General features: G+C 48.8%; 1 protein-coding gene across 4 annotated transcripts in view; it reads left to right on the top strand.

The window, feature by feature from the left end:
* Positions 1–25627, top strand: part of LOC147124559 (EGF-like repeat and discoidin I-like domain-containing protein 3) — a 367544-nt gene that overhangs the window by 163865 nt on the left and 178052 nt on the right. The gene's annotated exons all lie outside the window — the stretch shown is intronic.

Genomic DNA, 25627 nt, shown 5'->3' on the forward strand with positions numbered 1-25627 from the left:
CCCCACCCCCACCCCCACCCCCAATCAAATGCTTCTGCATTCTGGTATGGTTTCCGTGTTACTGTAATTAGATTCCCCTCTCCCTTTAAGAACCTGCATAGACTTGACTCAAGTTGATCAGACCAATATTTAGTCCTTTGGTTGAGTCCTCCCTTGGGGTGCATTTAATGAATTTAGGAGAGAAGCTTCTTCCATGTTAGCTCAGCCAGTAACCCTATGTTTGTTTGGGCAAGAGAGTCTAGCTTTGGTGTATTGCCTGGGCCCATATCCTTAGCTTTATACAGCAGCTAGCTAGCATAGGCATGAGTGTAGTGAATAGGCTTTAACAAATAATGGTGTGTGCATGTTATAAATCAAGTCTGTTTATATGTGACATTTTTGAGCTATGTATTCAATAGATATATTTGAAAGTGTGTCCATCTTTCCCTTTCTAATTAAGTTAAGTCGATGAGGTGACGTTATTACTAATGCACATGCAGTGAAACCTGTATAAATGGACACTCGCAAAAAACACTTATTGAGAGACCCAAATAACTAACATTGAAAAAGATACAAGAGGCACTCTGAAATGACGGAACTCACAAATTATGAACTACGAACAGCCTTCAAGTACCAAGCCCTTTTACAAATTAAAACACGGGACACAGCCTGACGTCACACTTTAAAATGTTCAACTGGGGAAAAGCCAATTTCAGTGGGATGAGAATGGATCTTGCCCGGATAAACTGGAATCAAAGATTGGCAGGCAAAACTGTAATGGAACAGTGGGCTGCCTTTAAAGAGGAAATAGTTCAGGTATAGTTGAGGTACATTCCCACTAGGAGGAAAGGCAGGGCAACTAAAGTCAGGGCTCCCTGGATGACGAAACAGATAGAGAATATGATGACGCAGAAAAAGAGCACGTAAGACAGATGTCAGGTTGCAAATACATCTGAGAATCAGGCTATATATAGAAAGGTCAGAGGAGAAGTGAAAAAGAATATAAGAAGGACAAAGAGAGGGTATGAGAATAGAATGGCAGCCAACATAAAAGTTAATCCAAAAGACTTCTATAGGCATATAAGTAGTAAAAGGGTAGTAAGAGGAGGGGTGGGACTGATTAGGGACCAAAAAGGAGACCAATGCATGGAGGCAGAGGGTATGGCTGAGGCACTAAATGCGTACTTTGCATCTGTCTTCACCAAGGAATAGGATGCTGCCATAGACATAGTGAAGGAGGAGGTAGTGGAGACACTTGATAGGATAAAAATTGATAAAGAAGAGGTATTAGAAAGGCTGGCTGTACTTAAAGTAGATAAATCACCAGGAGCGAATGGGATGCATCCTAGGATGCTGAGGGAATTGAGGGCGGATGTCATGGAGGTACTGACCATAATATTCCAATCCTCCATAGATATGGGGGTGGTGCCAGATGACTGGAGAATTGTAAATGTTACACCATTGTTCCTAAAAGGGTGTAAAGATAAACCTAGTAACTGCAGATCAGTCGGTTTAACCTCGGAAGTGGGGAAGCTTTTAGAAACAGTAATCAGGGACAAAATTAACAGTCACTTGGATAGGTCTGGATTAATTAAGAAAATCCAGCACGAATATGTTAAAGACAAATCATGTTTAACCAACTTGATCGAGTTTTTTGATGAGGTAACAGAGAGGGTTGATGAAGGTAATGCGGTTGATGTAGTGTACATGGATTTCCAAAATGCGCTCAACAAAGCAACACCTAATAGGCTTGACAATAAAGTTGAAGCCCATGGAACAAAAGGGACGGTGGCTGCATGGATACGAAATTGGCTAAGTGACAGGAAACAGAGAGTAGTGGCAAACGGTTGTTTTTTGGACTGGAGGAAGGTATACAGTGGTGTTATGAACATACGAATTAGGAGCAGGAGTAGGTCACTCGGCCCCTCGAGCCTGCTCCGACATTCAATAACATCATGGCTGATCTGATTACTCCACATTCCCGCCTACCCCCGATAACTTTACACCCCCTTGCTTACCAAGAATCTGTCTACCTCTGCCTTAAAAATATTCAAAGACTCTGCTTCTGCCGCTCTCTGAGGAAGAGAGTTCCAAAGACTCATGACCCTCTGTGAGAAAAAATTTCTCCTCATTTCTGACTTAAATGGGCGACCCCTTATTTTTAAACAGTGACCCCTAGTTCTAGATTCTCCCACAAGAGGAAACATCCTCTCCACATCCACCCTGTCCAGACCCCTCAGGATCTTATATGTTTCAATCAAGTCACCTCTTACTCTTCTAAACTCCAGCGGATACAAGCCTAGCCTGTCCAGCCTTTCCTCATAAGACAACCCACCTATTCCAGGTATTAGTCTAGTAAACCTTCTCTGAACTGCTTCCAAAGCATTTACCTCCTTCCTTAAATAAGGAGACCAATACTGTACACAGTACTCCAGACGTGGTCTCACCAATGCCCTGTATAACTGAAGCATAACCTCCCTACTTTTGTATTCAATTCCCCTCGCAATAAACAATAACATTCTACAGTATTAGCTTTCCTAATTACTTGCTGTACCAGTATTGTAACCTTTTGTGATTCATGCACTAGGACACCCAGATCCCTCTGCATCTCAGAGCTCTGCAATCTCTCACCATTTAGATAATATGCTTCTTTTTTATTCTTCCTGCCAAAATGGACAACTTCGTATTTTCCCACATTATACTCCATTTGCCAGATCTTTGCCCACTCACTTAACTTATCTATAACACTTTGTAGCCTCCTTATGTCCTCTTCACAATTTACTTTCCTACCTATCTTTGTGTCATCAGCAAATTTAGCAACCATACCTTCGGTCCCTTCATCCAAGTCATTTATATAAATTGTGAAAAGTTGAGGCCCCAGCACTGATCCCTGTGGCACACCACTCGTTACATCTTGCCAATCAGAAAATGACCCATTTATGCCTATTCTCTGTTTCCTGTTAGCTAGCCAATCTTCTATCCATGCCAATATGTTACCCCCTCCACCATGAGCTTTTATTTTCCGCAATAACCTTTGATGTGGCACCTTATCAAATGCCTTCTGGAAATCTAAGTACAGTACATCCAACATGGATGTTCCCCAGGGGTCGGTTCTAGAACAACTGCTTTTCTTGATATATATTTATGACTTGGTTGGGGGTGTACAGGGCACAATTTCAAAATTTGTAGATGACACAAAACATGAAAGTATAGTGAACAATGAGGAAGAGAGTGATAAACTTCAGGAAGACAAAGCCCAGCTGGTGAAATGGGTGGACACGTGGCTGATGAAATTTAACACAGAAAAGTGTGAAGTAATATATTTTGGTAGAAAGAATGAGGAGAGGACATATAAACTAAATGGTACAATCCTAAAGAACATAACGTAAGAAATAAGAGCAGGCGTAGGCCATATGGCCCCTCGAGCCTGCTCCGCCATTCAATAAGATCATGGCTGATCATTTACCTCAACTCCACTTTCCTGCCCAATCTCCATATCCCTTGATTCCCCTGGAGTCCAAAAATCTATCTATCTCAGCCTTGAATATATATAATCAAAGACTCAACATTCACAGCCCTATAGGGCAGAGAATTCCAAAGATTCACAACCCTCTGAGTGAAAAAATTCCTCCTCATCTCAGTCTTAAATGGCCTACCCCTTATCCTGAGACTATGCCCCCTAGTTCTAGACACTCCAGCCAAGGGAAACAACCTCTCAGCATCGACCCTGTCAATCCCCTTCAGAATCTTTTATGTTTCAATGAGATCACCTCTCATTCTTCTAAACTCCAGAGAGTATCGGCCCATTCTACACAATCTCTCATCATAGGACAGCCCTCTCATCCCAGGAATCAATCTAGTGAACCTTCATTGCACCGCCTCCAAGGCAAGTATATCCTTCCTTAGATAAGGAGACCAAAACTGTGCACAGTACTCCAGGTGTGGTCTCACCAAGGCCCTGTACAATTGTAGCAAGACTTCCTTACTCTTATACTCCAACCCCAAGTAATAAAGGCCAACATGGCATTTGCCTTCCTTATTGTTTGCTGTACCTGCATGCTAGCTTTCTGTGTTTCTTGCACGAGGACACCCAAATCTCTCTGAACACCAACATTTGAAAGTTTCTCACCATTTAAAAAATATTCTGTTTTTCTATTCTCCCTACCAAAGTGAATAACCTCACATTTCCCTACATTATACTCCATCTGCCACCTTACTGCCCACTCACTTAGTCTATCTGTATCCCTTTGCAGACTCTTTGGCCTAGAAATTCGGTTGGTAGCGCCAGCGATTAGCGCCTAAAGAGCCCGAGAATTGGGGCGTTAACCAATTTTCGGGCGGGCGCAGTGAATATAGCGCCACCTCCCATATTGAGTATCCTTTTAGCGCCGGCGCTAACTCTTTGTGCTCGCCCGCGGGCGCAGGCAGATCATGACGTCATTTCAGTGTGCAAAGCCTTTTTGGCACCCCGGACCGGATATTCGGTGGTGCCCGCAACCTTTCCGCCTGGCGCTCTTAGTGACAGTTGGATGGAGCGTTCCCAGGCCCTTCTTGGACTCGGGGGGCGCTATTTAAAGGGGACAGCACTAGTATAAAAGTTGCAGCCATTTGGGCTGGCCATTCTGATCGTTGCTGGAGAGAGTTGCTGACCTTCTGTTGGACAGTACTTTTCTCATTGAGCCTTTGGAGGCACTGGCACTGGCAGCTTGAGGGCCCGGCTCCCGAGCTGGTGATGCAGCATCTGAAAGCAGGGAGGTGGAAGAGTGGCTTTAGCAAAAGGACAGCTTGGCAGCAAGGGATGCCAGATTGCGGCAAGGCTATGACATGGGTCCACAGTGAGAAAGCATGCTGGCGGGGGGAACAAGTGGAAGGAGACAATTGTAAAAGGTGAGAACCTTACCATCGCTGTCGACAATGGGGTCAGCAGCTGCAGTGGTTACAGGACCACTCAGACATCCTCCAAGAATCTGGTGGACTCTCTCCTCGAGATCCTTGAGAGAGACCACTTGTGGAGGTCCTCCACCGGTGCGAAGCTGGTCTTTGCCAATTCTCGCCAGCTTGGACTGCAGGGGAAAGGAGGGGAAGTTATGTTACCTGATGCCCTGAGTGATATTCTCATGCCCCCCATGGTGCAAGAGCCCTTACATGACGCCTTGAGTCAAATGTGCATGTGTGTGCCCAGAAAGGGCCATGGGTGCTTGCTGGCAGATGGCCAATGGGGCACAGGCCACCCTGTAGCCATAAAGTCATGTGCAAATGAAGGGATGCAGAAGTTTGCAGAAACAACACCCACCCTCACGATCCGAGTGAGGTCGTTGAATTTCTTTCTGAATTGGACAGGGCTCCTGGTCACCATGCTGCTGGAGTTGACCCTCTGGCATACATCCCGTCCAAGCTCATCGGTAGTCCTTATGATTCGGCCTCCTGCCATTGTCTGGGTAGAGAACATCTCGCCGGCGCTCCACTGCGGCCACCAATTGCTCCAGAGCCTCATTGGTGAAGCGCTCTGCTCTCTCTCTCACCTTCTCCATCTGGTCCAAGTTTTTAGCGCCAGAGAAGGGCCTGCACCGATTCTGAGGCCTGCAAGGCGCAGAGTGTGGATGCTGAAGCTGACTGACCCACCCCTTTAAGAGCTGGCCGGTGCCTGGAAGTCTCGTGGTCATCGGTAATTGAGAGCACCTGCGCTGTACCTGTCCGCTCCGATATTGGGTTGCGCTGGAAGTTTAGTGTCTTAGGAGTCCCGTGTAACGCCTGAATTCGCGCCTTAATCACCTTTAGGGGCGATGCAACCCAATATCGCGCCAGGTGGCGATAAGTTGCGTCTGGCTATAAACTTTGCGCTGCGCTAATTCTAACGCCCCAAGTGGGACTATACCCAATTTCTAGGCCTGTGTGTTCTCCTCACAGCTTACTGTCCCACCTAGCTTTGTATCATCAGCAAACTTGGATACATTACACTCGGTCCCTTCATCTAGGTCATTAATATAGATTGTAAACAGCTGAGGCCCCAACACTGATCCTTGCGGCACCCCACTAGTTACAGCCTGCCAACCTGAAAAAGGGGGTGCAGGAACAGAGAGACTTGGGGGTATGTGTGCACAAATCGTTGAAGGTGGCCGGGCAGGTTGAGAAAGCAGTTAAAATATTAAAAAGGCTTATGGGATCCTGGGCTTCGTAAATAGAGGTGTGGCCTAGAAATTCAGTTGGTTGCGCCAGCCGGTAACGCCATAAGAGGGGTATATTTCCAGCGCTAGGCACTTAGCGCCCGGGCGCAGACCGATCTGCGCCAACGCCCAAATTCAGTTGACATTTAGCGCCGGCGCAAAGTGTTTGCGCCCGCTCAGCTGCGCGCGCAGCTTATGACGTCATCTCGTCGTGCAACGCTGTTTGTGCGCCCCAAACCGGAAATTCAGTGGCGCCCGCCCAATGTGGGCGTGGCGCTGCTAAGAACTGTGAAGTGGAACGCAACAGAGGCCCTGTGGGCCTCGGGGAGCGCTAATTAAAGGGCACTTACACTGACCTATAAAGCCCAGCCATTTTGCTGCAATGACTTTACTGCTTTGGATTTCTGGACAGAGACCAAGGGGCAGAGCTTACTGATTTGGGACAACATAGGAGAGGTATTTTTGGCTTCTGGCCAGTGCTTTGACATTTGATTCATTTGATTTCACTGTTTTCAACTTTATTATGGGGGCTGTATGGGGGTCCAACCCTCAGTTGCAGCATTATGTGCGAAGGGCTCGCAGACGCTGTGAGAGAGGGCCAGCCATGCCTAGACGCAGAGGGGCCATCAGGCGTCGGCAACGTAGGCCTTACCCACTCAGGCAATACCGGCAGCAGGTGTCCTATCTCACCATGACTGCGGCGCATTGTGTTAAGAGGCTGCGCTTCAGAAGGGAGGTGGTTGCAGAGATCTGCCAGCTGCTTCACAGAGATCTGCGTCCACAGCTGATGTGCAGGACGTCTCTCTCGGTGGAAGTGAAGGTCACGGTGGCTCTGAACTTTTATGCAAGCGGCTCCTTCCAAGCCGCTGCTGGGGACATAGCGAACATCTCCCAGTTCGCCACGCATCGCTGCATCCGGCAGGTCACCGATGCACTTTTCGCGAGGAGACACCAATTCATCTCCTTCCCCATGACCCGACAGAGGCAGGAGCAGCGTGCAGTCGGATTTGCCAGGATCGCGCGCTTCCCCATGGTGCAGGGCGCCATTGACTGCACGCATGTGGCTATGCGGGCACCTATCCACAATGCCGAGGATTACCGCAACCGGAAGGGCTACCATTCCCTAAATGTACAGCTGGTGTGTGACCACAGGCAGCGCATCCTAGCTGTCAATGCCCGCTTCCCAGGAAGCAGCCACGATGCATTTATCCTGCGCCAGACTACTGTGGCTGACATGTTCGAGGCACAGCCTCCACCAAGGGGATGGCTTATCGGGGACAAGGGCTACCCTTTGTGTACATGGCTCATGACCCCACTCCGCGCGCCCAGGACCCCAGCGGAGGAGGCATACAACGAAAGCCATCAAGCCACAAGGAACATCATAGAGCAAACGATTGGCGTCCTCAAGCAACGGTTCCGCTGCCTGGATCGTTCCGGCGGATCTCTACAGTATTCGCCGGATAGAGTCTCCCAGTTCCTCGTCGTGTGCTGCATGCTGCACAACCTGGCTATCCGCAGGACTCAGGCACCACCTCAGGAGGACGAGCAGGAGGACCATGAGGAGGAGGAGGAGGAGGAGGAGTACCAGCCCAGGAGGGAGCCACAAGGTCCAAGGGCCGTCCGCCGGGGGCTTAGTGATCGACACTTCTAGGCCCCCTGTCAGGGAATGGGCTGTGGCAATGAACGCACCTGAAGGCAGCCGCACCGCAAGCCCTCAGCCGGTTAACGCAACAACCACTTGAAACCTGAGACGTGGACATGCTGAATAAATAAAAAGCTTTATTTCACAAACTCAGGGCCTTTCCCACATGAAACAGAAAAACAGACAAGACCCCCAAAAAACAGTCAAAAACATCTGTCACTCCCAAAACCTGGGGAGGACTAACAAAACTTGCCCATCCAAATGGCCTTCATCATCGGCCTTACAAAAATAAGCCCCCCCCTCCACAACACAAACACCCCCATAAAAACAAAAAATGCCTTGATCCTCGGCCTTACCAAAATAATGCCCCCCCCAGAACACAAGCCCCCCAATATAAAAAAAAACGCTATCACCACACTCTAATGGGTGTGCCGAGAGGACGAGTCCTTAGACAGGCTTCTCTGGCCCCTGCCCGACCTGCTGCTCCGCCTCAACCTGGGCCCTGCGGGTGTGGCAAGGCTGGGGGAAGGCTCATGAGGGCCACAATGTGTGTCGGCAGATGCCCTTGGGGGTTGGCCTAGACGAGGCCCGGCCTGGGAGGGGCCGGCTGCTGACTGCTGCAGCTGTGGCTGGCCAGCATCAGTCTCAGCAGCAGCTCGTCGCACCTTGGCTGGGGGAGTGGCAGTGTCGGCTGCACCAATGGGGGCAAGCTGGCTGATGGCAGGCGCGCGCTGCTCGCCAGAGACACTGGCACTCGGCCGGGCTGGCAGTGCAGCAAGCGCAGCAATCTGGTGGAGGCCAGACCGCTGTGCTGCAGCAGGGCGGCGGGTGCCCTGGTGATGCTTCCGCGCCACAGCGAGTGTGGCAGAAGTGAGTGCCCGAACTGCCCTGGTATGTGCCCGCATCAGCTCTGCCAGTGTCTGGACGGCACCACTCATCTCGCGAGTCGCGTCCTGGGCTGCCGCGAGTTGCTGGACACCCCTGTCATGCGCTGCCGCGAGTTGTTCGACCCCCCTGGCCTGTGATTCCCCGAAAGCGACCACACTATGAGCCAGGGACTCAATGGCCTGAGGCATCTGTTGCACAACCCCCATGAACTCCTGGTGGCGCCGCTCAGACGCCGCCGACATCTCATCGAGGAGGCGCACCTCCTGGGCGAGGACCGTCTCCGGACTGGAGGGCGGACTCTCCCTCTGGGGAGAAGGCCGCCGAGCTGGCCGACCCTTCCCGCGTGCCTCGAGCCCACTGGGCCCAGGATCTGCCCTCCCCTGCAACACCTCCCCCCTCTGGGGAGAAGGCCGGCGTGCTGCCGGACCCTTCCCGCGTGCCTCGAGCCCACTGGGCCCAGGATCTGCCCTCCCCTGCAACACTTCCCCCGGCTCTCCTGCAGGCCAGACGTCTCCCCTCCATTGCCATCCCCTGGCGCGGATGAGGGTTCCCCCGATGTGCCGCCTTCCTCCTGGTCCTCGTCGTCCTCCTCCTCCAAGGGCCTGGCACTCTGAGCTTCAGGGACCACCTCCTCCTCACCAGCTGAAAGCAGGAAGGCACAAGAGTAGCTTTAGAGTGAGGACAGGGCGTCAGCGAGGGAGGCCTGAGTGGTGGCATTATGCGCATTTGTCGGTCAGTACGAAAGGATGTAGATCTGAAGCGCAAGGGCAACGACAGAGGTCCAACCGGTCATGTCCTTACCAGTGGGTCCCAGTACAGGGTCCGCATCTCCGATCGCAACAGGGCCAGTCACCCGGGCACGCATGAGTCGAGCCACGCTCTCCTCCAGCTCACTGAGCGCCTGGTACTCGGGACGGCCTCCACCGGTGACAGACTGGCTCCTCAAATTCCGCGCCAGCTTGGCCTGCAAGAGAAAGGACGGCCTCTAAGTACAGTGTGGTGCCCTGTTGCTGTGTGCACTGCCTCCCATGGTCGAATAGCTTGGCCAGTGTGGTGCCCTGTTGCTGTGTGCACTGCCTCCCATGGTCGAATAGCTTGGCCAGTGTGGTGCCCTGTTGCTGTGTGCACTGCCTCCCATGGTCGAATAGCTTGGCCAGTGTGTTAAGTGCAGAAAGTGCTATTGATGATCATGCCAGTGCCATTGCTGCGGGAGGAGGGCTGCCCATTAGTCCTTTGAGGTCCCTTTGCCCATAATGGGAGGTGCACATGCAAGGATGAGGAGGACACTGGAAAGGGTACTCACCTTCACCATCCGAGTGAGGTCGTTGTACTTCTTGCGGCATTGGTCCGCACTCCTGGGGACATCGCAGGTGGATGACACCCTGCGGGCGATTTTCCTCCAGGCTTTCCTGTACTGGCTCCTGGGAGCCTTCTTGCCACTGTCCGGGCACAAGATCTCTCTTTTGTTTTCGACACCATTAATCAGCACCCTCAGAGCATGCTCTGAGAAGCGCTGCGCTCGTTCACGGGCCCTCTCCATGGCTCCAGGCGCTATTTTGGCCCACCAGCAGTGTTGAGGCCTAGCTGCAGGGCTCCAGTATGCAGGGCGTGGCAGCAGCCAAAGTCGACCCTTCCCCCTTTAAGAGCTGACCGGCGTCAGGGTGTCTACTGTCAATCAAAACATGACCGCACCTGCGCTGCGCCCGGCCTCGGCGTTATCAGGCCGCATCGCCGGCTTAGCGCCTGAAGAGAGCATTGCAACGCCAGTTTCAGCGCTCGGCCAAACTCTTGGCCAACTCTACTGAATTTCGGCGATGTGGCCTACACTTTCCGGCGGGCGCTAACTTTAGCGAACGCCCGACTTTAGCGCCCCAAAAGTGTCCAGACTGAATTTCTAGGCCATAGAGTACAAAAGTGTGGAAATTATGATAAACCTGTATAAAACACTGTTTCAGCCCCAGTTGGAATACTGTGTCCAATTCTGGGCACCACACTTTAGGAAAGATGTGAAGGCCTTAGAGGAAGTGCAGAAAAGATTTACGAGAATGTTTCCAGGAATGAGGAATTTCAGTTACATTGATAGACTGGAGAAGCTGGGGTTGTTTTTCTGAGAGGAGATTTGACAGAGATGTTCAAAATCATGAGGGATCGAGACAGAGTTGATAGAGAGAAACTGTTCCCATTGGCGGAAGGGTTGAGAACCAGAGGACACAGATTTAAGGTGATTGGCAAAAGAACCAAAGGCGACATGAGGAAAAACTTTTTTACGCAGCGAGTAGCTAGGATCTAGAATGCACTGCCTGAAAGGGTGGTGGAGGCAGACTCAATTGTGGCTTTCAAAAGGGAATTGGATAAGTACCTGATGGAAAAAAAATTGCAGGGCTACGGGGAAAGGGCGGGGGAGTGGGACTAGCTGAAGTGCTCTTGCTGAGAGTCGGCACAGGCTCGACGGGCTGAATGGCCTTTTTCTGTGCTGTAAACATTCTATGATTCTATAATTGTATAAAGTACATACTGTATTTCAGTCTGAAGATTGTAATGACCGATGGATTGTTACTGGATTCCTTTTTGTCCCTATGGGACTCTTCTACCCCAATCCGGAGTTTGGATCCCCCCACAGCCACTGTCCCTGCTGGTATTCGGGGTTAGGATCCCTCGCACAGCCCCTGTCCCTGCTGGTATTCAGGGTTAGGATCCCTGCTGGTATTCAGGGTTAGGATCCCTCACACAGCTGCTGTCCCTGCTGGTATTCAGGGTTAGGATCCCTCACACAGCTGCTGTCCCTGCTGGTATTCGGGGTTAGGATCCTTCGCACAGCCCCTGTCCCTGCTGGTATTCGGGGTTAGGATCCCTCGCACAGCTGCTGTCCCTGCTGGTATTCGGGGTTAGGATCCCTTGCACAGCCCCTGTCCCTGCTGGTATTCGGGGTTAGGATCCCTCGCACAGCCCCTGTCCCTGCTGGTATTCAGGGTTAGGATCCCTCACACAGCCCCTGTCCCTGCTGGTATTCGGGGTTAGGATCCCTCGCACAGCTGCTGTCCCTGCTGGTATTCGGGGTTAGGATCCTCGCACCGCCCCTGCCCCTGCTGGTATTCGGGGTTAGGATCCCTCGCACAGCCACTGTCCCTGCTGGTATTCGGGGTTAGGATCCCTCGCACAGCCCCTGTCCCTGCTGGTATTCAGGGTTAGGATCCCTCGCACAGCCACTGTCCCTGCTGGTATTCGGGGTTAGGATCCCTCGCACAGCCACTGTCCCTGCTGGTATTCGGGGTTAGGATCCCTCGCACAGCCACTGTCCCTGCTGGTATTCGTGGTTAAGATCCCTCGCACAGCCACTGTCCCTGCTGGTATTCGGGGTTAGGATCCCTCGCACAGCCACTGTCCCTGCTGGTATTCGGGGTTAGGATCCCTCGCACAGCCACTGTCCCTGCTGGTATTTGGGGTTAGGATCCCTTGCACAGCCACTGTCCCTGCTGGTATTCAGGGTTGGGATCCCTCGCACAGCCACTGTCCCTGCTGGTATTCGGGGTTAGGATCCTTCGCACAGCCGCTGTCCCTGCTGGTATTCGGGGTTAGGATCCCTCGCACAGCCACTGTCCCTGCTGGTATTCGGGGTTAGGATCCTTCGCACAGCTGCTGTCCCTGCTGGTATTCGGGGTTAGTATCCCTCGCACAGCCACTGTCCCTGCCAGTATCGGGGTTTGAATCTCATTGCAGATGGTGTCCCTGCTGGTATTCGGGATTTGAATCTCCCCTGCAGCAGCAATGACCATTTAAAAAATAAGATCACCTGCAAAAAAAGGACAGCTGATGCCAGTCCATAAGGTGTCCATAATTTACAGGTTTCACTATACTGTTGGAGAAATGTTGAATATTGTATTGCTAAGGAGATTACAGCAGAACAATGAGATCTTGGAGGAGATATCTATTTATTGCTGCTTGCAGACTATTGTAACATCAAGAGACACACTATACTGTACTGAGTTTTATTAGAATGCTATAATTAATTCAGCTGTAGATTATTATATTATGACAAATTATCTTGCTTTCTCAGGCTCCATAATTAGTTTCCATGTGTAGATCATCCTAAAACATCAAATGAAAATAAAAATTACTGGAAATACAAAGCAGTTCTTTAAGCATCTAAAAAGAGAAAAAGATGGGTTAACAATTTAGATGCACTGGAATTCAAGCAAGCCCTTTTTAGCACTAAACAAAAGAGATTTTAGAAAGCCAGAAAGAGGTGGAAAACTGCTGGATTATTACAAAGATCATATCAGTCAGTCAACTACAAAACGAGCATAAAACAGTTCAGTAAGGATTGAAAACATCTCAATATGGAGAGAAGTTAATTGGAATCTAATGGGAGGTAGAAGAGAGTCTTTGGCCTCTAAACACTTCCAGGATAAAACAATCACCCAAACTATGTCCAATTTTCTCAACGTATAGGGGTCGTCACTAAGAATAGTGAATACAGTATACTAGATTAGAGGATGTACATGTGAATTACTGACTCACAGAGGAAGTGTAGCTGGGGCAAGAGACAAATAGGAAGGGCAGTCAGAAGTTGGAGTGATGGAAGAATAGACAAGGGCATCGTAGGAAGATTGGTCCCTGAGAAAAATAGGATAGGGAGGAGAAGATATGCTTCGTGGTCAGATCATGTTGAGGGTGGTGGAAAAGGTGAAAGATGATCTGATGAATGGAGAAGCTAATGGAATGGGATCCTTTTAAAATAATACTGGATTAGAATTTCTACTCATTGATTATGGATAAACAGAAAATCCAGCCTATTGACCAAAAATAAACCATGTATAGTTCTGAAATCTGGTCATGTATTAGTCCAGTATACATTCTTCAAAAGAGATACATCGCCTTCATGAAGATTTCTATGATAATGATCGAAAAATATAGAATTAAATGCTAATTCATGAACATTCAGTGACAGCCATTCGGAGGCCTATGACTAATTAAAGCACTCCAGGTGTAGAATACTATTAGCATCTGAGTTAGCTTTTAAACAAAGTTTTCCCACAAGGTACTCAAATTATGGAATTTTGTATGATTTCTCAAACTACTGCAAAATGGCTGATTGAACAGTTAGTTGTATTTTCGTAAATATATTTTAAATAATTGAGGCATGTAATTTATTTCAAAACACAAATTGCTATTTTACAAGAAAATGCATACTGTTAAACAGAAACGAATTGTGAAGTTATATTTGACTCCAGAAAATCCAGCTTTGTGCTGAAAAAATGCCTAATCTGTGTATAAAGGAGGTTTTAAATGATAAGTTTAAATTTTTGTTGTGGCTTATTCCGTTATGTGCTTATATTGGGCTAAAATTATGGTAAACTCCATATGATAAACATTGTTCCCACAGGGTTATGTTGCATAACTGACAAATATTTTGTGTACTTCTAACATAAAAGTATTTTTCTTGCTTTAAATTAGCAAAGAAAATGTGAAGATTTGTGGTCAAATTTAAGTAATAACAACTCTCATTTATATAGCTCCTTTAACATGGAATAAAAAATCCCAAGGTGCTTCACAAAGGTATAATCAGAAAATAGTGGATGTCAAGCCACAGAAGGAGAGTTACTAATCAATCCAATAGGGAAATAAGAAGACATTTCTTTACCCAGAGAGTGGTTAGAATGTGGAACTCGCTACCACAGGAAGTGGTTGAGGCAAATAGCTTAGATGCTTTTAAAAGGAAATTAGATGAGTACATGAGAGAAAAAGGAATAGAAAGATATGCTGAAAAGTTGAGATGAGGTAGATGGTATTGGAAGGGACTCGGGTGGAGTATAAACCTCAGCACAGACTAGTTGGGCTGAATGACCTCTTTCTAAGCTATACAGTCTATGTAATTCTATGTAAAACCTGGTCAAGGAGATGGGTTTTAAGGAGGGTCTTAAATGAGGAGAGGGAAGTGGAAGGGTTTGGGGAGGGAATTCCAAAGCATGGGACCTAAATGAATGGAGGCCAGTCATCAATAGTGGGGGCAGAGGATGCAGCGCCGGAGGAACGGACATTTCTAGATGAGCTATACGCTGAAGGAGGTTACAGAGATAGAGAGGAGCTTGAGCCCACGACCTTTTGACTTCGGGACGAGTGTCCTAGTACTGGCCAAGACCGACACCTAATAAATAATCAAACATTATTCTCATCAGCCTTTTGGATACACTAATGAAACAATTTTTGTATCAAAGTCACTTCAGGTGATCACTTTGCACAGTTTTCTTTTGTAAACACACAACTTTCTCCAAACGAAGACAATAATCTTGAGTTCTCTTTGAATATGAGCATAATTTATCTCTGGTTTAGATCTTGAGGGATAAGCTACTAGTTAACCTTGTGTGAGCCATGCTACAAGCCCTCTTTTCAATGTATTGCACTGTAGAAGTGTCTCCTCATTCATGTCAAAGTACTTTAGTGGCAGTGATCTTGGCATCATCCAGACATTTCTGATGGTGGCAATCCCCTGTAATATCAACTTCATTCTTCAGTAGGTCACGAAGAGGAGCTAGTTACCTCTTATAACTGTGGAAAAAACTGATGCAGATGATTAGAATTACATACAATGTACAGCACAGATACAGGCCATTCGGCCCAACAGGTCCCTGCCAGTGTTTGTGCTCCACACGTGCCTCCTCCCACCACTTTTCATCTAACCTTATCTGCATAACCTTCTATTCTTTTCTCCCTCATGTTTATCTAGCTTATCCTTAAATACTCTGTGCTAATTGCCTCAACTACTCCTTGTGGTAGCGAGTTCCACATTTTAACCACTCTTTGGGTAAAGAAGTTTCTCCTGAGTTCCCTATTGGATTTATTAATGGCCATCTTATATTTATGGCCCCTTGTTTAGGTCTCCCCCACAAGTGGAAACATCTTCTCTATGTCTACCCTATCAATCCCTTTCGTAATCTTAAACTCCTCTATCAGGTCACCCTTCAGCCTTCTATTTTCTAGAGTAAAAAGCCCCAGCCTGTTCAATTTTTCTGATAGGTATAACCTCTCAGTTCTGGTATCATCCTTGTAAATCTTTTTTGCACCTTCTCCAGTGCCTCTGTATTTAAAAAAAATATGGAGACCAGAACTGTGCACAGTACTCTTTAAGTGTGGTCTAACCAAGGTTCTATACAGGTTTAACATAACTTCTCTGCTTTTCAATTCTATCCCTCTAGAAATAAGCCCCAGTGCTTGGTTTGCTTTATTGTGGTCTTTTTAACCTGCGTCGCTACTTTTAGGGATTTATGTATATATATCCCTAGATCCTTTTGCTCCTCTACCCCATTTAGACACTTATTTTCCACTTAATATGTGGCCTCCTTATTCTTCCTTCCAAAATGCACCACCTCACACTTATCTATCTTGAAATTCATTTGCTAATTACACATCCATTCTGCAAGTTGATTAATACCCCTGTTCACCTGTATTTTGTCACAGTCCTCCTTTACCCCCCAATTTGGTATCATTCGCAAATTCCAATTCCCGAGACCAAATCGTTAATGTAAATGGTGAACAACAGTGGTCCCAGAACTGATCCTCTGGATACCTTGTTTTGTCAGTAGGAGAATTGATCTTTTGCATCTTTTCAAGCTTACCTGAATCTGGTCTCATTCCATCTTCAGAGAACTTATGGTGTAAAATATTTCACTTCTTGTTCCTTAAACTTCATTTTATCCTTGACAAACTCGTTCTCCCGGGTTTCCCGACCGCCTCGGAGCCCCCCACAACCCCACCTTCCCCATTAAAATTCAGCCTATTAATTAAGTTTCACTGCTTGATGCCAAAGACAAAAATAAAGGGTTATTATTAACGTTTACTTTTTGAACTTTTTGAAAAAGATATAATGATGACTATAGCTTTTAGGTTTCTGATCTTAGATTGACTCTACTTTTATGTGTACTTTCATGTGGGATTTTATTACAGAGAATAAATTCTTATTTGTAAATAAAAAGGCATGAATATAAGTAGGATGGCTGATTCAGTTGAGTCAAATCTAGCACTGTGGAAGAGAGTTTTCAGTCTTTCTTTATTCGTCTTCATTGACCAGTCTTTACACGCAAATAGTCTTACCTGTCATCTTTAAGGAGGTGAATTAGTGCCTGTAAAAAAAAATCTCAATTCAGCAATATCCTTGGTTGGATTTTTTTTTTCTCATTTCCCCAGCAGCCAAACTGATTGTTGTTTCATTAAATTTGCTATCCTGATTTTGATTGTTTATCACAGTTTTTGCTAATCACTCTATGATCAGGCTTGAAAACTTTTTTTTCAGACTCAGGTCGATTAAGATTTATTTTTTCTTTCCATTCCCTAGACACCAATTCCATCCCTCTCCCTGGCAACTGTCTGACACGGAACCAAACTGTTCGCAACCTGGGTGTCGTATTTGACCCAGAGATGAGATTCCGACCACATTTCCGCGCCATTACTAAGACCGTCTACTTCCATCTCCATAACATTGCCAAATCCACCCCTACCTCAGTTCATCTGCTGCTGAAACCCATCCCCATACCTTTGTTACCACTAGACTTGACTATTCCAACACACTCCTGGTCAGACTCCTGTTAAGTCTGTGGGTTGTATTATAAATAATCACAGACTCCACTGTTAACAAAATAAAACACGTCTTTACTATTCAGAGGCTCGGGCGATTCTGCCCTAGTTAACGTATCACAACCCTTATATACTGGTGTGGTCACTATCGGTATTACAGTATACATGAGCCAATAGATAGTGCCACCCTAAAGTAGTGCTCTTAAAGGCGAACGGTTACATTCTATAGTTCCCTTAAAGGTAAACGGTTACATACACAACACTCCTCCCTTCCTAGCTTATTACTTACAGAATCCCGTTAAACATACAATCTTCAACTTTATATAAACAGTTTGCAGATATACTCTCGATGGAGTCAACGTCATATAACAATTTACAGATATACTCTCAATGGAGTCAACGTCATATAACAGTTTACAAACATACTCTCAGTGGAATCAGTTTACAGGTTCAGTCTCTGTGGGAACAGTTCATAAATTCAGTCTCTGGTATTAATTCGTTCCAGACAGCATCCTCCATAGCCTTTTTTTTTTTTTAACAGCTTGTACTTTCGTCCTGTTGAACCAGCAGTGCGGACTTATACAACCCACTGGCTGTCTTGATAATGTCCCTGGATTTTTTTTACAAATTTAGCACCTTTCGTAGTGTTCGGACTGAGGTAGTAGAAGTAATAATATTTTAAACAGTTATTATTTTCTGCTTCTTCTTTTTCTTTTCTGCCTTTTTGAAACTCTCCGAGCTCTTTTCCCGGCTGCCATCTGTAGCGCCACCAACTCTCTATGTTCCTTAGACCTTAAGTGCTTCCTCAGGATTTCAGCACTTTGGGAGTTCCCATCACAATTTGGGCAGACCACATCCTCATAACATTCGGTGTCACTCAACAGGTCAAAACCCTTCTTCAAGCAATCATATTCATCCTGCTCTTCCTCGGATGTCTGCCCTTCCTTCCCTCCTGGCCTCATTTGTGCGTTCAATCCTTTCCCTTCCTTCAGGGATTTCGTTATCAGGCTATTTAATCCTTCTACTGAAGTAGCTGTTTCCCCATTCTCCTGTTCCCCTGGACGTAATTCAGCGTACTCCTCCATTTCATCCATCATTTTCTCCAATGCTTTCATCTTCTCTTCCTCTTGTACTTTGGCTTCTAGTGCTTGGAGAAGTTGCGCCTCGATGCTCTCTAGCTCATGTTCAGGGCCCATTCCCAGTTGAAACTGTTCTTCAAGTCGGTCAACCTCGGTAATTGCCGCCTCATATTTGTCTTGGGCTTCCTTCCATATTTTTATGAGTTCTGCCATGTCTTTCACCTCTACATCCTCATCTATGTATGGAACTTCTACCGATGAGTCTGTCTTGGCCCTGAGCTCCTCAAGAATTTCCTGCAGCCTTTGGACTTCTTGCTCATGTTCAACCTTTAGTTGCTCATATACTTCCAACGAAACTAGCTTTTCGGAGGTTGCTGAGTTAACCCCCTCCAGAATTGTAGTCTGGGCCTGTTCATACTGTTTTTTCAACTTCTCGCACTCTGCTTGTAAGGAGTCGTAGAGAAGAACTGGAATAAAATCCTGGCTTCCTGAAGATTCCTCTTCATTTGTTTCTTTCGCAATTTCCTGTTGGAGTTCAGCCAAGGCTGCTATGCTATCTGCCTCTCGAAGTCTCACTGCCATCAACTCTTCTTTATTCTTGCAGTCCATCTCAGCCATTTCCCGTTTACTTTCATTTAACTGAGTGAGTAGTCCCTTATTTTGGGCTGAGAGATATTGCACCTTCTCATGTAAACCCTTGCACTCCTTCTCTGCTTGACATAGCTGATTACCGCTGATTTGGTTCTGCGTTTCAAGTTCCAACATCCTTTGCTTAGCTTCTTTCAGTTTCGCCCCTATAAGCTCCTCTTGCAACATGGCCACATTATTCTCATCAGGTAAAGAAGCGTTTCTCTTTTCCATGTCCAAGATTTGTTTCTGCATCTCCTTAAGAGCACCCTGTGATTCAACTTCTCTTAACTTTGCCTGCACTAGCTCCGTCTCTAATTGCAGAACAAAATCCTCAGTGCAGCGTGATTTGCCCTTCTGCTGTATCTCTAGATCATGCAAATATTCTAACCCCTGAACATCATCAGGGAGATGTGATCGGTAATTGGTCACGATGGCTCTATGGTCGCTCTCTGCTTGAGCCAGTAGGTTCTGTTGTCTTTCCAGACTCTCCCATTCGGTGTCATAGAACTTTTTCATTGTTTTCATCTCTTGTACGAGGCGGTAACTTAATTGTTCTAATTGTTGTTGTACTTTGAAATAGCGTTGAGTTCGAGCCCGGTGTTCCTCCGTAATGCATATGTCTGTAGCTTGAACAGACTCAGAATTCTCTGTCTTTATGCACGCCATCGATTTTCCAACCTTAGTCTGTGAGTTAATGTTAACCTTGTTTTTCATACATAAGCTGGACTTATCGTCTTCCGGCTCAGAGTCTGAGCTGCTTGTCTGCACCGAGTCCTCACTCGTCATTGCTTGTCGGTAGTGCCATTCCATGTCTATTTTCTTGATCCACTCCCGTCCTAGAAGTGGTGGTCCTCCCTCAGGTAGTACGTACAAATTCATTCTTGGGTGTACTTTACCCCTATCTCTCACCTTGACTCTTATTTTCCCCATGGGGTATACGCGATGCCCCGTGTATGTCTGTAATACGAACTTGGTATTTCTTAAGGGTATGTGAGAGAATAGTCGGTGGTAGTCCTTTTGGTTGATGACTGATACAGCTGATCCCGTGTCCAGCTCCATTCGTACTTGGACTCCAGCTATTTTTAGTGTGACCCAGATCGTCTGTAGATCAGTTACTTTACCCACATTGTGGATTCTCAGACTATCCAACTCCTGGCTGTTTGGGTCTGAGTCTGAATTTTGTTCGTCTGAACTCTTTTCAGCCACCTGATGCACCTTGTTGTACTTTTCTTGTGGTGGTGGCTTCCTTTGTTTGTTGGTCTTCTTTCTGGACCTGCATACCTTCGCGATGTGACCCAGTTTGCCACATTTCCTGCACTCTTGATTCTTAAACCAGCACTGATTCTGGTCGTGCATTGTCTTTCCACAACGGTAGCATTTGGAAATGCTTGCAGTCATTTGGTCCACCCCGAGTGCCGCCGCCTTTAGCTGCATTTCCGCCGTTCCTTTCACTGCGGCTTCGTGCGATGAAGCTATGAGGACAGCCCTGTCCAGTGTGAGGTCGTTTTCCTCCAGGAGTCGCTTCTGCGTTCCTTCTTTGGCCAAGCCGCATACGAACTTGTCCCGCAGCGCCTCTGTCAAATTCCCTCCAAGCTGGCAGTATTTCGCTAGCTTACGCAGTTCGACTAAGTATTCCGCATTGCTTTCATCTTGCCTCTGGGTTCTGGCGTAAAATTTAAATCGTTCAGCCAGTATCAACGGTGTGGGGTTCAAGTGATCCTTCAGCACTGCTACGATCTCTTCGAAGGTCTGGTCCACTGGTTTAACTGGTGCTATTAGATGTTTCAAAAGCCCGTATGTTTTTGCTCCCATCGAATTTAACAAAGTTATTGCCTTGTCGTCATCCTCAATGTCGTTGGCTACGCAATATATTTCTATGCGTTCCACATACGTGGCCCAGTCTTCTATTTCAGCATTAAAGTCATTAATATTTCCTCGCTTAGGCATCTTCTTCTCTTTTCGAGTACAGTACAAGTATTACTTTACTTATTATTAATTTTCTTCTCTCTTCTTGAGAACACCACAAGTATTGCTGTACTTATACTTATTTTCCCTCTCTTCTTGAGAACACACCAGCCTTTCTGAAAAATCTTATTACTTTCCTGAAATTCTTAATAATTTCCAAGATGGCGGTTTCCCGCTTCTTCCTTCTTCTTCAGCGGTTTCCCCGCGAAAAATGGCGGCTTTCCCGCGCTTCTCGCTCTCCCCGCCCACTTCGATGTCGGTTTTCCCGCGCTTCTCGGCGCTCTCCGCCCACTTCAATGGCGGTTATCACCCGTTCCCCGACGCTGACTTTCAGCCCGAGTGCGGCCCTTATCAGCGGATGCGATCGATGGCCCGGCTGCGCCTTGCACTTGAAAGCGGCCCCCGGCCTCTGGCTCACCCGCTCGCGCGGCTCTTGCTCGCTCCCTCCCGGGCTCTGGCTTACCCGCTCGCGCGTTTCACCGCGGCTCTTATCAGGGATTGCGATCGCCCTGTCTTTGCAGCCAACGCTGCGGCTTACCCACGAGGTTATGGAGGCTTCAGGGTCCTAATGCCTGTCGCTTCCAGCCTGTCGGTTCCAGACTGGTGAGGATTGAAACCTCTCTTCAACGTCCTGTCTTCGGACGAAGCCGCCGTGGAACAACTGCCGCAGGGTTCGAATCCTGACTCGTCGCCAATGTTAAGTCTGTGGGTTGTATTATAAATAATCACAGACTCCACTGTTAACAAAATAAAACACGTCTTTACTATTCAGAGGCTCGGGCGATTCTGCCCTAGTTAACGTATCACAACCCTTATATACTGGTGTGGTCACTATCGGTATTACAGTATACATGAGCCAATAGATAGTGCCACCCTAAAGTAGTGCTCTTAAAGGCGAACGGTTACATTCTATAGTTCCCTTAAAGGTAAACGGTTACATACACAACAACTCCCATCTTCCATAATCCATAAAGTTAAGCTCATCCAAAACTCTGCTGCCCGTGTCCTAACTCGCACCAAGTCCCGTTCACCCATCACCCCTGTGCTCGCTCACCTACATTGGCTCCCGGTTGAGCAATGTCTCGATTTTAAAATTCTCATCCTTGTTTTCATATCCCTCCATGGCCTCGCCCCTCCCTATCTCTATAACCTTCTCCAGCCCTACAACCCCCCAAGATCTCTGCTCTCCTCCAATTCTTCCCTCTTGCGCATCCCCAATTTTAATCATTCCACCATTGGTAGCCGTGTCTTCAGCTGTAGAGGACATAGAAACATAGAAGATAGGAGCAGGAGTAGGCCATTCGGCCCCTCGAGCCTGCTCCGCCATTCAATGCGATCATGGCTGATCATCCAAATTCAGTACCCTGTCCCTGCTTTCTCCCCATATCCCTTTAGCCTTAAGAAATATATCCAACTCCTTCTTGAATATATTTAATGAATTGGCCTCTACTGCCTTCTTTGGTAGAGAATTCCACAGGTTCACCACTCTCAGGACCCAAGCTCTGGAATTCCCTCCCTAAACTTCTCCGCCTCTCTACCTCCCTTTCCTCCTTGAAGACGCTCCTTAAAGCCTACGGCCTAGAAATTCAGTATAGCCACTTTTGGGGCGGTAAAGTCGGGCGGGCGCTAAAGTTTGCGCCCGCCGGAAAGTGGAGGCCACTTCGCCGATATTCAGTAGCTTTGGCCAAGGAGTTTGCTCGAGCGCTAAAACTGGCGTTGCACCCCTATCTTTAGGCGCTAAGCCGGCGGTGCAGACTGATACCGCCGAGGCCGGGCGCAGCGCAGGTGCGGTCATGTTTTGATTGACAGCAGACACCCTGGCGCCGGCCAGCTCTTAAAGGGGGAAGGGTCGACTTGGTCTGCTGCCACGCCCTGGATACTGCAGCCCTCCCGCTAGGCCTAAACACTGCTGCTGGAGAGAAATAGCGCCAGCAAGGATGCAGAGGGCCCGTGAGCGAGCGCAGCGCTTCTCTGCCCATGATTTGAAGGTGCTGGTTAGGGCTTTGGAGAAGAGAAGAGATATCTTGTTCCCGGACAGTGGCAAGAAGGCTCCCAAGAGGCTGTACAGGAGAGCCTGGAGGGAAATCGGCCAGAGGGTCACAGCCAACAGCGATGTCCCCAGGACTGGTGACCAATGCCGGAAAAAGTTTAACGACCTCACTCGGTTGGTCAGGGTGAGTACCCTTTCCAGTGTCCTCCTCATCCTTGCATGTGCACCTCACATTATGGGCAAAGGGACCTCAAAGGCCTAATGGCCAGCCCTCCTCCAGCAGCTATGGCACTGGCATGAACATCAATAGCACTTTCTGCACTTTACACACTGGCCAAGCTATTCGACCATGGGAGGCAGTGCACACAACAACAGGGCACCACACTGGCCAAGCTATTCGACCATGGGAGGCAGTGCACACAACAACAGGGCACCACACTGTACTTAGAAGCCGTCCTTTCTCTTGCAGGCCAAGCTGGCCGAGAATCTGAAGAGCCGGACTGTCACCGGGGGAGGCCGTGCCCAGTTCCAGGAGCTCAGTGACCTGGAGGAGCGCGTGGGTCGACTCATGGGTGCCCGGGTGATTGGCCCCGTTGCAATTGGAGATGCCGACCCTGTGCTGGGCCCCAATGGTAAGGACATGACCGTTTGGACCTCTCTCGTTCCCCTTGCGCTTCAGATCTACATCCTTTGCCACTGTCCGACCAATGCGCATAATGCCACCACTCGTGCCTCCCTCGCTGACGCCCTGTCCTCACTCTAAAGCTACTCTTGTGCCTTCCTGCTTTCAGCTGGTGAGGAGGAGGTCCCTGAAGCTGCGAGTGTCAGTCCCTCGGAAGAGGAGGACGACGAGGAGCAAGAGGAAGGCGGCACATCGGGGGAACCCTCATCCGCGCCAGGGGATGGCAATGGAGGGGACACGTCTTGCCTGGAGGAGAGCCAGGGGGAAGTGTTGCAGGGGGGTGTAGCTCCTGTGCCCAGTGGCGTCCAGCCACGCGGGAAGGGTCGGGCAGCACGGCTGCCTTCTCCCCAGAGGGGGGAAATGTTGCAGGGGCGTGTAGCTCCTGTGCCCAGTGGCATCCTGCCACGCGGGAAGGGTCGGACAGCTCGGCGGCCTTCTCCCCAGAGGGGGGAAGTGTTGCAGGGGAGTGCAGTTGCTGGGCCCAGTGGCGTCCAGCCACGCGGGAAGGGTCGGGCAGCTCGGCGGCCTTCTCCCCAGAGGGAGAGTCCGGCCTCCAGTCCGGAGACGGTCCTCGCCCAGGAGTTGCGCCTCCTTGATCAAATGTCCGCGGACTCGGATCGTCGCCACACCGAGTTGATGGGGGTTGTGGCACGGTTGCCTGAGGCCATTGAGTCCCTGGCTCATAGTGTGGCCGATTTCGGGGCCTCACAGGCCAGGGGTTTCGAACAACTCGCGGCAGCACAGGCCAGGGGTCTCGAACAATTCGGGGCATCACAGGACGCGAGTCGGGCAGAATTCAGGGCATCACAGGACGCGAGTCGGTCCGAATTCAGGGCAGCACAGGCAGCGAGTGGAGAGTTGACAAGTGGTGCCGTGCAGTCACTGGCTGGTCTGATGCGGGCACAGACCAGGGCAGTACGGGCACTCACTGCTGCCACACTCGCTGTGTCGCGCACGCATCGCCAGGGCACCCGCCGCGCTGCTGCAGCACAGCGGTCTGGCCTTCACCAGATTGCTGCGCTTGCTGCAGTGCCAGCCCGGCCGACTGCCAGTGTCTCTGGCGACCAGCGAGCGCCTGGCATCAGCCAGCTTGCCCCCATTGCTGCAGCCGCCACTGCCACTCCCCCAGCAAAGCTGCGACGAGCTGCTGGAGAGACTGATGCTGCCCAGCCACAGCTGCAGCAGTCAGCAGCTGGCCCCTCCAGGGCCGGAGCTCGTCTAGGCCGACCCCCAAGGGCATCTGCCGTCACGCATTGTGCCCCTCAGGAGCCTTCCCCCAGCCTTGCAACACCCACAGGGCCCAGGTTGAGGCGGAGCAGCAGGTCGTCCAGGGGCCGGAAAAGCCTGGACAAGGACTCGCCCTCTCGGCACACAAAGTAGAGTGTGTTGTCAAATGTTTTTTTATATGGGGGTGTTTGTGTTCTGTATGGGGGGGTTTGTCTTGGTAAGGCCGAGGATGAAGGCCATTTGGATTGACAGGTTTTGTTATTCCTCCCCAGGTTGTGGGAGTGAGATATGTTTTTGACTGTTTTTTGGGGGTCTTGTCTGTTTTTGAGTTTCATGTGGAAAGGGCCCTGAGTTTGTTCAATAAAGCTTTTTATTTATTCAGCTTGTCCATGTGTGATGTTTCAAGTGGTTGTTGCGTTAACCGGCTGAGGGCTTGCGGAGCGGCTGCATTCATGTGCCTTCATTGCCACAAGCCATTCCCTGACAGAGGGCCTAGAAGTGTCGTTCAATAAGCCGCCGACGGACGGCCCTTGGACCTTGTGGCTCCCCCCTGGGCTGGTACTCCTCCTCCTCCTCCTCCTCCTCCTCATGGTCCTCCTGCTCGTCCTCCTGAGGTGGTGGTCCAACGCGAGGTGGCAGTGCCTGAGTCCTGCGGATAGCCAGGTTGTGCAGCATGCAGCAAACGACGACGAACTGGGAGACTCTATCTGGCGAATACTGTAGAGATCCGCCGGAACGATCCAGGCAGCGGAACTGTTGCTTGAGGACGCCAATCGTTTGCTCTATGATGTTTCTTGTGGCTTGATGGCTTTC

Source organism: Somniosus microcephalus, chromosome 1 (assembly GCF_052327205.1).
Source record: "Somniosus microcephalus isolate GS21.2 chromosome 1, FLI_Smic_1.0, whole genome shotgun sequence".
Taxonomy (NCBI): Eukaryota; Metazoa; Chordata; class Chondrichthyes; order Squaliformes; family Somniosidae; genus Somniosus; species Somniosus microcephalus.